A 12,540-nucleotide genomic window follows, 5' to 3' on the forward strand; every position below is an offset into this window, starting at 1 on the left:
GAGGTGATCCCCTAGCCCTGTGAGCCTGGCCAGCAGATGGAGAGAGGTGATCCCCTAGCCCTGTGAGCGTGGCCAGCAGATGGAGAGAGGAGAGGTGATCCCCTAGCCCTGTGAGCATGGCCAGCAGATGGAGAGAGGTGATCCCCTAGCCCTGTGAGCATGGCCAGCAGATGGAGAGAGGTGATCCCCTAGCCCTGTGAGCATGGCCAGCAGATGGAGAGAGGTGATCCCCTAGCCCTGTGAGCATGGCCAGCAGATGGAGAGAGGTGATCCCCTAGCCCTGTGAGCGTGGCCAGCAGATGGAGAGAGGTGATCCCCTAGCCCTGTGAGCATGGCCAGCAGATGGAGAGAGCTGATCCCCTAGCCCTGTGAGCGTGGCCAGCAGATGGAGAGAGGTGATCCCCTAGCCCTGTGAGCATGGCCAGCAGATGGAGAGAGCTGATCCCCTAGCCCTATGAGCATGGCCAGCAGATGGAGAGAGCTGATCCCCTAGCCCTGTGAGCATGGCCAGCAGATGGAGAGAGCTGATCCCCTAGCCCTGTGAGCCTGGCCAGCAGATGGAGAGAGGTGATCCCCTAGCCCTGTGAGCATGGCCAGCAGATGGAGAGAGGTGATCCCCTAGCCCTGTGAGCATGGCCAGCAGATGGAGAGAGCTGATCCCCTAGCCCTGTGAGCGTGGCCAGCAGATGGAGAGAGCTGATCCCCTAGCCCTGTGAGCATGGCCAACAGATGGAGAGAGGTGATCCCCTAGCCCTATGAGCATGGCCAACAGATGGAGAGAGCTGATCCCCTAGCCCTGTGAGCGTGGCCAGCAGATGGAGAGAGGTGATCCCCTAGCCCTGTGAGCCTGGCCAGCAGATGGAGAGAGGTGATCCCCTAGCCCTGTGAGCGTGGCCAGCAGATGGAGAGAGGTGATCTGCCACTTTGCTCTGCTAAGGCCTCACCTGGAGTGCTTTTTCCAGCTCTGGAGTCCTTAACTCAAGGAGGACATGAACCTGATGGACTAGGGCCAGAGGAGGGCCATGAAAATGATCAGGAGGCTGGAACAGCTCTGCTACAAGGACAGGATCAGCCTGCAGAAGAGAAGGCTCCAAGAAGACCTAATAAGCAGCCTTCCAGTACCTGAAGGGGGCTAGAAGAAGGCTGCAGAGGGACTGTTTGCAAAAGCCTGCAGGCATAGGACAAGGGCAACAGCTCAACATTAGAGAAGGGCAGATTTAGACTGGATGTTAGGAGCAAGTTCTGCACCATCTGGACCTGAGCAAGGCGTTTGACTCTGTCCCACATGACATCCTGGTCACCACACTGGAAAAACACAGACTGGATGGGTGGAGCACTGCTGGATAAGGAACTGGCTGGATGGTGACATGCAGAAGAGTGGTGATCAAGGGCACGATGTCCACCTGGAGACCAGTGCCAAGTGGCATCCCTCAGGGGTCAGTGCTGGCACCAGTGCTGTTTAACATCTTTGTCAGTGATGTGGACATATGAATTGAGTGCACCCTCAGCAAGTTTGCAGATGGCACCAAGCTGTGTGGCACAGGAGACTTGCTAGAGGGCAGGGATCCATCCAGAGAGACCTGGACAGGCTGGAGAGGTGAGCCTAGGCCAATGTCATGACATTCAACAAGGCCAAGTGAAAAGTCCTGCACTTGGGTGGGCACAATCCCAAGCACAACTCCAGGCTGAGTGGTGAATGGCTGAGAGCAGCCCTGAGGAAAAGGACCTGGGGGTCTGGGGTGATGAAAAGCTCAACAGGAGCCTGCAGTGTGAGTGCAGCCCAGACACAACCCTGTGCTGGGCTGCAGCAAGAGCAGTGTGGGCAGCAGGGCAAGGGAGGGGATTCTGCCCCTTGGCTCTGCTCTCCTCAGACCCCACCTGCAGTCCTGTGTGCAGTTCTGGAGCCCCCAGCACAAGAAGGACATGGAACTGTTGGAGCCAGTGCAGAGGTAAGCACCAAGATGCTCAGAGAGCTGCAGCAGCTCTGCTATGAGGACAGGCTACAGGAGTTGGGGCTCTGTAGCCTGGAGAAGAGAAAGCTTCCAGGAGACCTTATAGTGGCCTTCCAGTATCTGAAGGGGGCCTACAGGAAGGCTGGAGAGGGACTATTGACAAGGATTGACTAATGACAGGACAGGAGGTAATGGGTTTGAACTGGCAGAGGGGAGATTTAGACTGTATGTTAGGAAGAAGTTGTTTGCAGTGAGGGTGGTGAGACACTGGCACAGGTTGCCCAGGGAGGTTGTGGCTGCTCCCTCCCTGGAGGTATTCAAGGTCAGGCTCATCAAGGCTCTGTGCAAGCTGCTCTAGTAGAGGATGTCCCTGCTGACAGCAGGGATGTTGGACTTAGATGACCTCTGGGGGGTCCCTTGCAAAGCAAACCATTCAGTGATTCTGTAACAGACTGTTTCAGTAACTACTTTTCTGCCAGGAAAAAAAACTCCTCAGTACCATCATTATGCTCAGTGTCATGGAGGTGGGAATTTGTACATGGGTGAAGCTGAAGTGCTGCTGTAGAATGGAGTAACGTGGGCAGCAGTAATAGTCATCTATTGCACTCTAATTGCTGTTGTCTGCCAGCAGGCTTGTATGAAGTGGTGCTTCTTAAGGAAGCTTTCTTGCTTAAGTAAGCGTCTCAGAGGTAGCTGCAAAACAGCCATGGGTGAAATTTAATGCTAGGCCATTGCCCTGAATAGAAACCAAGAATGAAGAAGGTTGGGATTGTTAGTGTAGCTTCTGGCTTTGTTTCCTGTAATGATGTCTAGGTTTGCAATTGAGTTAACTCCAAGAAACATCCCTGGTTAGTTTCTTGGCTTGGGTATTTAGATCTGTGGCAGTAAATGCTGCTTGAACTTGCTAAGGATAATGATAATTCAGGAGTCTTTGCTGGCCATGGTTTCAAGATCTGCTGACCATGCATTTTCCCTCTCTTTAAGAGGGAGCTCCAGCTTTATGATCATCATTAGCAAAGAGAAAACAAAGATGATGTAAGAACAAGAAGTGTTCCCTATCAAGAAGTGTTATTACATCAAGAAGTGCACATTCCTGTGGTGCAGGGACCTGTGAACTTTGGTATGGTTCCATAGAAGCCACTGGTGGTTTCCTGGGCTTTCCCAGGTGGAAATTGTTTCAACAGTGTGAGAAATGCTGGCTGCTAGCCACAATTAGTGGTGACTGGAGTTTCAGGGCTGTATAGCAGAGATCTCAGTGATGTTCAAGCAGAGATGGGAAGTCACAGAATCACAGAATGTCAGGGGCTGGAAAGGATCTCCAGGGCTCATCCAGTCCAACCCCCCTGCCAGAGCAGGATCACCTGTGCCAGATGGCACAGGAACATGTCCAGGTGGGTTGTGAATATCTCCAGAGAGGGAGACTCCACAACCTCCCTGGGCAGCCTGTGCCAGGGCTCTGTCACCCTCGCAGGGAAAAAAGCTTTCTCCTGTTTCCATGGAGCTTCCTACACCTCATTTCTCACCCTTTACTTGCCCTGTTGTTGGGTACCACCCAGCAGAGCCTGGCTCCAGCCTCTTGGCCTAACCCTTTTCCCTCTAACCTCCTTTTTGACATCTTACCTCAGATCTCTTCAGATTTGTCACGTGAGCTATACATGGGTTGATCTGGTTATTTCTGAAGGGAGGCAAAGAGGGAGGGGGTTTGGGTTGGGAGCCTCCCTGGGACTGATTGTTTCTGGGAGGGGTGTTGTGTTTCCTGTATTGCTTTTAACTTGTCTATATTTGTGTATATATCTGCTTGTAAATAGTTCTTAGCTGTAAATACACCTTCATTCCTTAACTTCCAGCCCAGAGTCTAGTCTGGGTGATTTCTTAAGTGTGTGAAGGGCAGGTAACTCCAAAACCATCACAGGATTGAAGCTTTAGCACAAGATGCAAGCAGGTAGTTATGATATTTGCAGCTCTATACAGAAATGCACAAGGTAAAAGTCATACAGAAACACAACAGCCCTCTCAGAAACCAGAGTCCCCAGGAGGGGGGTCTCAGCCACCCTTCCACCTTCTTTCCATCACTCTGCCTTATCCCAGGCTTTGCCTTACAAGCAAGGTGAGTTTGGAGGATCATCCAGGGGGGCTGGAAGCAGAAGGATTAGTTGCACAGAAGAAACCCAGGGAGAAACACAGACTCAGACAGAGACCCACACACTCTGTCTTACCTATGTTTGTGTCCTTGTTTTTATACAGCTCAGCAAGCCTATGAGTGAAGCAGACATCACCTTGGTTTCCTTTTCACAGCCTAGCACCTAATTTCTCTCATTAAATTATTCCAATTGGCCTCAAAGTAGCACAGTAAGTAATGAAAAAAGAAATGTCAGATTCCAGAGTGCTCTGCTTGTCTCTGGAAATTACATGCTTGGGCAACTCTCCCTTTTCTTTGCTTGATCCTCTGACTTTGTGTGTGTTTGCTCTTCAATCCGTTGCTGTTCAGACAAGACTTAACACCAGCTAAGAGGAAGGAATTTCCCAGGGTCACATTCACAGTTTCTCACCACTCTTTGTCAAGGGTTTGTCTGATGTTTTGAAAAGGAACAGGTTTACAGCACAGCAAACTCTACCTGCAGCTGGACTATTTATAGCTCTCTGCTCTGCAGCACTCTCATTGTAGGGGAGAAGAAAAGACTGTGGTGGTTGTGTGGAATATGTTGGGGGTTTTTGTGTGGGGAGAATTAAAATGAGCTTACTGTCTGTAACTGAACTGTGAATTTGAGTTTGGAGAGGGGAGTTTGGACTATTTCTACCACCAACCCTAACCTGGTGTACTGTGTCCAGTTCTGGAGCCCCTGTTACAAGAGGGCTATGGATGTGCTGGAAGGCATTCAGAGAAGGGCCATGAGGATGAGCGGAGGGCTGGAGCTGCTCTGCTCCAAGGAGAGACTGAGGGAGTTGGGGCTGTGCAGTCTGGAGAGGAGAAGGCTCCAATGAGACCTTACCGTGGCCTTTCAGTATCTGCAGGGGGCTACAAGAAAGCTGGGGAGGGATTTTTTTAGGCTGTCAGGTAGTGATAGGACTGGGGGGAATGGGACAAAGCTAGAAATGGGGAGATTCAGACTGGATGTTAGGAAGAAGTTCTTCAGCACGAGGGTGGTGAGACCCTGGAATGGGTTGCCCAGGGAGGTGGTTGAGGCCCCATCCCTGGAGGTGTTTAAGGCCAGGCTGGATGAAGCTCTGGCCATCCTGATCTAGTGTGAAGTGCCTCTGCCCATGGCAGAGAGGATGGAACTGGCTGATCCTTGTGGTCCCTTCCAACCCTGACTGATTCTATGATTCTACATGTGCTGGAAAATCTGATATTCAGGACCACAAACTTGCCTCATTCTTCATAGTGCTGCTTCCAGAGATGTAGAAGTGTTGCACAATGGCTTAAACTCAAAGGGTTGCACCATGTGTTAAATGTTATTGGAGAGAAGAAAGCATCAAAACCCAAGAGATAGGGCAAGAGGGAATGGCCTCAAGTTGCACCAGGAGAGGTTTAGGTTGAACATTAGGAAAAACTCCTTAACCAGGAGTGTTGTCAAGCCCTGGAACCAGCTGCCCAGGGAAATGGTGAAGTCATGATCCCTCAAGACATGTAGGTGTGGTGCTGAGGGATGTGGATTAGTGGTGGACTTAGCAGGGTTGGATTAACTGTTGAACTTGGTGATCTTAAAGGTCTTTTCCAAGCTCACTGATTCTGTGATTCCTCAATCTTTTAGGGGGTCTTCAGCCAGCAGTGTTCAACTTAGTGTTTTCTTTCAAGGACACAGAACATCTGAAGTGGCCCTTTCCTTCCAGGAGCCAGGCAGTGAAGAGAAATACCAACTGGCTGCATGACCTCAGAGTCGGTGAGGCAGGGGTGACTGAATTGGGCTGTTTGTGACAGGGAAAGGAGAAAGAAAGCCAGCTTTTATTGTTGGGTATCCTGTGGCCTTTTCCCAAGAGGCAGGGTGGAGCTGATCAGCCACAAACACCACATAGGATTCAATGGCAGCTTTTCAGTCAGCAGCCCATGAGATGTGCTGTAGAAGCCTCTTCTTCCGCAGGGTGTTAGCTAAGGAGCCATGTCATATCTCCAAGTGAAGCACTTGGGCAGTGGGTGTGTGTGGAGGAGAGAGTGGGCTCATGCTGTAAAAAGTGCTCACATTTTTAGCCAGACAGTGCTTCTGCAGCAAATAAAATCTCTCTCTCCGACAGATGGAGGAGAGGTGAGTGGGAGGGAAGTTTGGAAGCGCACTTTGTCATTTCTCTTCGCTCACTGCTGTGGCTGCAAGGGAGGGTGCCTGCAAGCAGCAGTTGGATAAAAGGGTGGGTTAAAAATCTGCAGCAGCATCAAGGGGGTAGAGGCAACTCTCCACGGAGCAGCTTCCATCTGGGGCTGTCAGGATGCTTTACAAACATTAGGCAGCTGAGCTTCGTGACGCCCCAGGGGACGTGTATCGATCGCTTCTGCCTAAAGGTGGGGGACCTTAGGGAGCAGAGGTTATGTGATAAGCTTTAGGTGCACAAGAATACTCATTTCTAGGGGTGGACCTCATCCTACTGGCATCTTCTGCTCCAAGTACAGAACCTCACTCTCTGTGTGTGCTGTTCAGCCTTAGACTAGCTGCCTGGCATCAACAGGGGCAATTCTCTACGTGTCTGACCCAGCCTTGCCCTGCATTATGCTGTCATTTGCTTTCCTTCATCAGGCTTAATTTACCTGTCACTTTCATTAGAACTAATGACTTCACAGCTCTCCTGGGAAACAGTTTTTCTTATCTGAGGATGGCAGGGAGAGAATGACTGAGCTGAGAGTATCTGTTGCTACCTAGGTGATCCTGCTTTGGCAGGGGGGGATCTCTGGAGGTCCCATCCAACACTTAACATTCTGTGACGCCTGCGAAATCTTACTCCTCCTCAACACTGGTTTTAAGTGGGGGAAGCAGGCACCACTGATGATTTCTTGCAATAGAAATTAATAAGCTGTTCACATTCTCTCCAAAAAACAGGGCTGCTGGTTAAATGGAAGGTGAAGATCATGGCTATGTGAAGATATGGACCTGGCCAAGATGTTTAAATGTGAGCTTACAGAGATCTGTAAGTTCTGCTGTCTTTACAAGCTATGTAATTACACCTAGCAGAAACATTTCAGACACATTTTAATCTTATTTATACTTCAAGGGGAGTAAGTCTGGTAAAAATCAGATTACTTTCCCTGCTATAAAAGGAAACCAAGCCAAGTCAGATGTTTCAGGTGTCACTGCAGTGGCAGATAGGTCTCAATGTACAAGCTGAGGTGCACCTTCTGAGCTACCCCTTGAGTGCTGTGTCCAGTTCTGGGCTCCTCCATTGCAGAGAGATGTTGAGGTGCTGGAAGGTGTCCACAGGAGGAAGCTGGGGAGGGGCCTGGAGCAGAGCCCTGTGAGGAGAGGCTGAGGGAGCTGGGGGTGTGCAGCCTGCAGCAGAGGAGGCTCAGGGCAGAGCTCATTGCTGGCTACAACTACCTGAAGGGAGGCTGTAGCCAGGTGGGGTTGGGCTCTTCTGCCAGGCAAGCAGCAAAAGAACAAGGGGACAGAGTCTGAAGCTGTGCCAAGGCAGGTCTAGGCTGGATGTTGTTAGGAAGTTGTTGGCAGAGAGAGTGATTGGCATTGGAATGGGCTGCCCAGGGAGGTGGTGGAGTCTCTGTGGCTGGAGGTGTTGAAGCCAAGCCTGGCTGGGGCACTTAGTGCCATGGTCTAGTTGACTGGCTAGGGCTGGGTGCTAGGTTGGACTGTCTGAGCTTGGAGGTCTCTTCCAACCTGCCTGATTTTATGATTCTATTCTGACTTTTTCCTCCAGTCAGAAATCCAGAGAGGGAAGTTTTCTTGGCAGTTTGATGAGATGGAAGTAGTACTGAGCTGCTGGTGCAAGCTGCAGCTCAGTGAACCTCTTGCTTGCTTTCTCAGGTTCTAGGGAGCGTTGAATTCTGTGGCTTGGAGGACGTGTCCCTCTGCACGTGCTAGGCTGCCCCATCCACCCCTAGGAACATTGCAGGCCAGGTTGGACTGGGCTCTGAGCAGCCTGGTGTAGTTGAAAATGTCTCTGCTCGTTGCAGGTGGGGGTTGGACTCGATGACCTTTAAAGGTCCCTTCCAGCCCTTCCATTCTAGGATAGGAAGATTTCTGAAGCCGCTTGTTTTTGCGAGGTGGTTCTGACCACCTTGCACAAGGGCCTGGTGTTCTACCAGCTCCTGGTGTCCTACCTCCTTGATTAGGTACCCAAAACATAGATTTATCTCCTGAGTTGATGCATTTTCACTGTGGTACCTCAGATCAATCAGTCCTGTTCCTTCCTGCCTCGCTAAAGTGTGGCAGCAAAACACACTCTGCAAACGTCTGGCGTTCATCATCCTTCCCATGTTTTAAACTGCCAACTATTTGTGTCTTCAGTGCTGACTCATAAAGCAAGGTTCTTCACTGGAGCTGGAAAGGAAGTGACCCTGCATCTTTCCCAGCTTGTCACTTCATGTTTCTGTCCCTCTTTGGGGATCTCTGTCCTAATTTCTGTCACACGTATTAGTCTTGGCTGATTGATATGAGGAGATAAAGAGCCTTAAGCAAAAACTGTTCTGTAAACAAAGATAGAAAGTTCTTTTGCTCCATGTATAAGAAAAAGAGATCTGAAGCAGAATGAAGCAACCCTAACTGACCCATTTACAGGTTAACTTAGTAGCAGATCAGCAAAGTAACTAAAATCTGAGTTTGCAGGTTTGTTTATTTTGGTGTAGGAGGACAGAATAAAACAGTGGTGACTTCAGAAAGACCCTCATGCAACTGAGCTCACTGCCTTGAGTGTTTTCTACTGTGTGCCTAAATGTTTCCAGCTCCTGACCTGAATGTTGCCATGAAAATCACAGAATCAAGCAGATTGGAAGAGAGCTCCAAGCTCAGACAGTCCAACCTAGCACCCAGCCCTGTCCAACCAACCAGACCATGGCACTAAGTGCCCCAGCCAGGCTTGGCTTCAACACCTCCAGCCACGGAGACTCCACCACCTCCCTGGGCAGCCCATTCCAATGCCAATCACTCTCTCTGCCAACAACTTCCTCCTCACATCCAGCCTGAACCTCCCCTGCCACAACTTGAGACTGTGTCCCCTTGTTCTGTTGCTGCTTGCCTGGCAGAAGAGCCCAACCCCACCTGGCTACAGCCTCCCTTCAGGCAGCTGCAGCCAGCAATGAGGTCTGCCCTGAGCCTCCTCTTCTGCAGGCTGCACACCCCCAGCTCCCTCAGCCTCTCCTCACAGGGCTGTGCTCCAGGCCACTCCCCTGCCTTGCTGCCCTTCTCTCAACACCTTCCAGCACCTCAACTTCTCTCTTGAATTGGGGAGCCCAGAACTGGACACAGCACTCAAGGGGTGGCCTGAGCAGTGCTGAGCACAGGGGCAGAAGAACCTCCCTTGTCCTGCTGCCCACACTGCTCCTGAGCCAGCACAGGATGCCATTGGCTCTATTAGCCACCTGGGCACAATGCTGGCTCCTGTTCAGCTCCTCTCTACCAGCACCCCCAGGTCCTTCTCTGCCTGGCTGCTCTCAGCCACTCTGTCCCAGCCTGCAGTGCTGCTTGAAGTTGTTGTGGCCACAGTGTAGAATCCTGCACTTGGCCTTGTTCAATCTCATCCCATTGGCCTCTGCCCACCCATCCAGCCTGGCCAGGTCTCTCTGCAGGGCTCTCCTACCCTCCAACAGCTGGCATTGGAATGGGCTGCTCAGGGAGGTGGTGGAGTTGCTGTGCCTGAAGGTGTTGAAGCCAAGCCTGGCTGGGGCACTTAGTGCCATGGTCTGGTTGCTTGGCCAGGGCTGGGTGCTAGGTTGGACTGGCTGAGCTTGGAGCTCTCTTCCAACCTGTTTGATTCTCTGAGTCTACGAATTGCATTTAAGCATATTGAGATTTTGCCTTTTGTATGCAATTACCATTTCCATACAAATTAGCTGAACTCAACTCATGGCTACAAAGGAATTCCCTTAGAAACAAGAAGCATTATCTGCCTCCTTTTTTTTCCCCCCTAATAGAATGCAGCCTAAAAATGAAGTGGCCTAATGATAAATTCTTCCATTTACCAGAGGGAAAAGTAGCAGCTTTCCTAAAAAGCCCCTCAAAACCAGGGTGTCTTAATAACTGCTGAAAGTGAGACTCAATCTGCAGAGCACTAACTAAGTATAACAAATGTGAGATAAGAATAAGGCTGCATTTTGAGTCGAGATTTGTGCTTTGCTGAACTCAATCCTGCTAAAATTAGCTTCCTCTTTTTTTTTTTCCCCCAGCATTGCCCATATGTTACCTTTCTCTTTGAGCTCTTGTAGGCTTTGTGTGCCTTGGATGAGAGCTGTGTTTGTGAATTTAATATATATCTATAGCTCTGTCTTTTTTTTTTTAGGTTTGTTATTATTTGAGTGAGGAACAATTAAAGGTGACCTCAAATGATGTGGTGATCTCCAGTGCTGTGTGAGTGTGTTAGGCACTCCAGTGCTAGGCTCTTGGCTCCACAATGAAATCCAAAGCCCTCTCCTCAGGCATATAAGCAGTTCATGTAGAGGATAAAGCTCTTTAGGATGCAATTCAGTGCAGCCATTACACTGATTTATAAGAACAAGCTAAAATGTGCAGCCTGTGGAGATAGTGGAGAGAAGGAGGTGCCCTGGTGTCTACATGGGATACATCTCTCTTAAATCAGGTTTAAAACAGAATCACAGAACTTTAGAGGTTGGAAAGGACCTCCAGAGATGATTGAGTCCAAACCCCCTGCCAAAAATCAGGATCCCCTAGGGTAGCTCACACAGGAATGCATCCAGACAGGTCTTGAAACTCTCTGGAGAAAGAGACTCCACAGACTCTCTGGGCAGCCTGTTCCAGACAGAGACAGAGCAGAGATTCCACCTCAATGTGAGGAGAAACTTCTTTACACATGGATACTGAGTGTTTCCCTCTGGATTTATGCCATGTACTCAGCACTAGTTAGGCCACACCTTGAGTACTGTGTCCAGTTCTGTCCCCCTCAGTTTAAGAAAGATGTTGAGGTGCTGGAAGATGTCCAGAGGAGGGCAGCAAGGCTGGGGAGCACAGGTGCACAGCCCTATGAGGAGAGGCTGTGGGAGCTGGGGGTGTGCAGCCTGCAGAAGAGGATGCTCAGTGGGGACCTCATTGCTGTCTACAACTACCTGAAGGGAGGCTGCAGCCAAGGGAGTTTGATCTCTTTTGCCAGGCAACCAGCAGCAGAACAAGGGGATGCAGACTCAAGCTGTGCCATGGGAGGTCTAGGCTGGATGTTAGGAGGAAGTTCTTCACAGCAAGAGTGGAATTGGAATGGGCTGCCCAGAGAGGTGGTGGAGTCCCCATCCCTGGTGGTGTTTGAAAGGAGGCTGGATGAGGCACTTAGTGCCATGGTTTATTAATTAGAAGGGTTAGGTGATAGGTTGGACTCAATGATCTCAGAGGTCTTTTCCAACCTGGTTAATTCTGTGATTCTGTGATTAAAAGAAGTATGCAGTGAATAAACAAAGCTGTAAGTCATGTGCAGTCATCCCCAGCCTACTGGAGTTATTAACAACACCCACCCATTGACTTCATAAAAGAGAGATTCAGCCTTCCTTTAGATTCCTGGGGAAAGTGGCCATAAACCACTCCAGGCTCAGAAAGAAAAAACCCCTCTGTTCTGAAAGAATAGTGATGGAAAACTGTCAGTGTTTGCCACGGTGTGAGTCTTCCTCACTTGCCTTCTTTTGGAGCACTCACTGAACTGCTAAGTCAGTCACCTTGCCTCCAGCTACCCTTGCAGTATAGGTGCATATATTGCTGTCACAGACACTGCATTGGAACAGTTATTTGTCTGTTTGTTTGTGTCTAAAACAGCAGAGTTCCCACTCCTGCCTTAGTTTCAAACATGAAGCAAACAATTTGTTCATGTGGTGCTGCTCTTTCCCATGTCAACTTGCTGGAGGGGCAATTTTTCATTGCAGTCTTGATTTCTTGAGTGCAGTTCATGCTCACCACAGAGCCTGAAGCACTGGGCAGAGTGAGATGATGTGTGTAGCCTCCTTAACATTTCCAATGGAAGAGAATCACACAATGTCAGGGGCTGGAAGGTAGCTCCAAAGCTCATCCAGTCCAACCCCTCTGCCAGAGCAGGATCATCTATACCAGATCATACAGGAATGCATCCAGAAGGGTTTTGAATATCTCCAGAGAGGGAGACTCCACAACCCCCCTGGGCAGCCTGTTCCAGGGCTCTGTCACCCTCACAGGTTAAAAAAGTCTCCTCATGTTTAAGTGAAACATCCTCTGCTTCAACTTCCACCTATTGCCCCTTGTCTTGGCACTGGGCATCACCCAGCAGAGCCTGGCTCCAGCCTCCTGGCACTCACCTTTACAACCACTGATGAGGTCACCTCTCAGCCTCCTCTTCTCCCAGCAGCACAGCCCCAGCTCACACACAGTATCACAGTATCACAATATTATCAGGATTGGAAGAGACCTCACAGATCATCAAGTCCAACCCTTTACCACAGAGCTCAAGGCTAGACCATGGCACCAAGTGC

The sequence above is a fragment of the Pogoniulus pusillus genome, chromosome 32 (genome assembly GCF_015220805.1).
Source record: "Pogoniulus pusillus isolate bPogPus1 chromosome 32, bPogPus1.pri, whole genome shotgun sequence".
NCBI lineage: Eukaryota > Metazoa > Chordata > Aves > Piciformes > Lybiidae > Pogoniulus > Pogoniulus pusillus.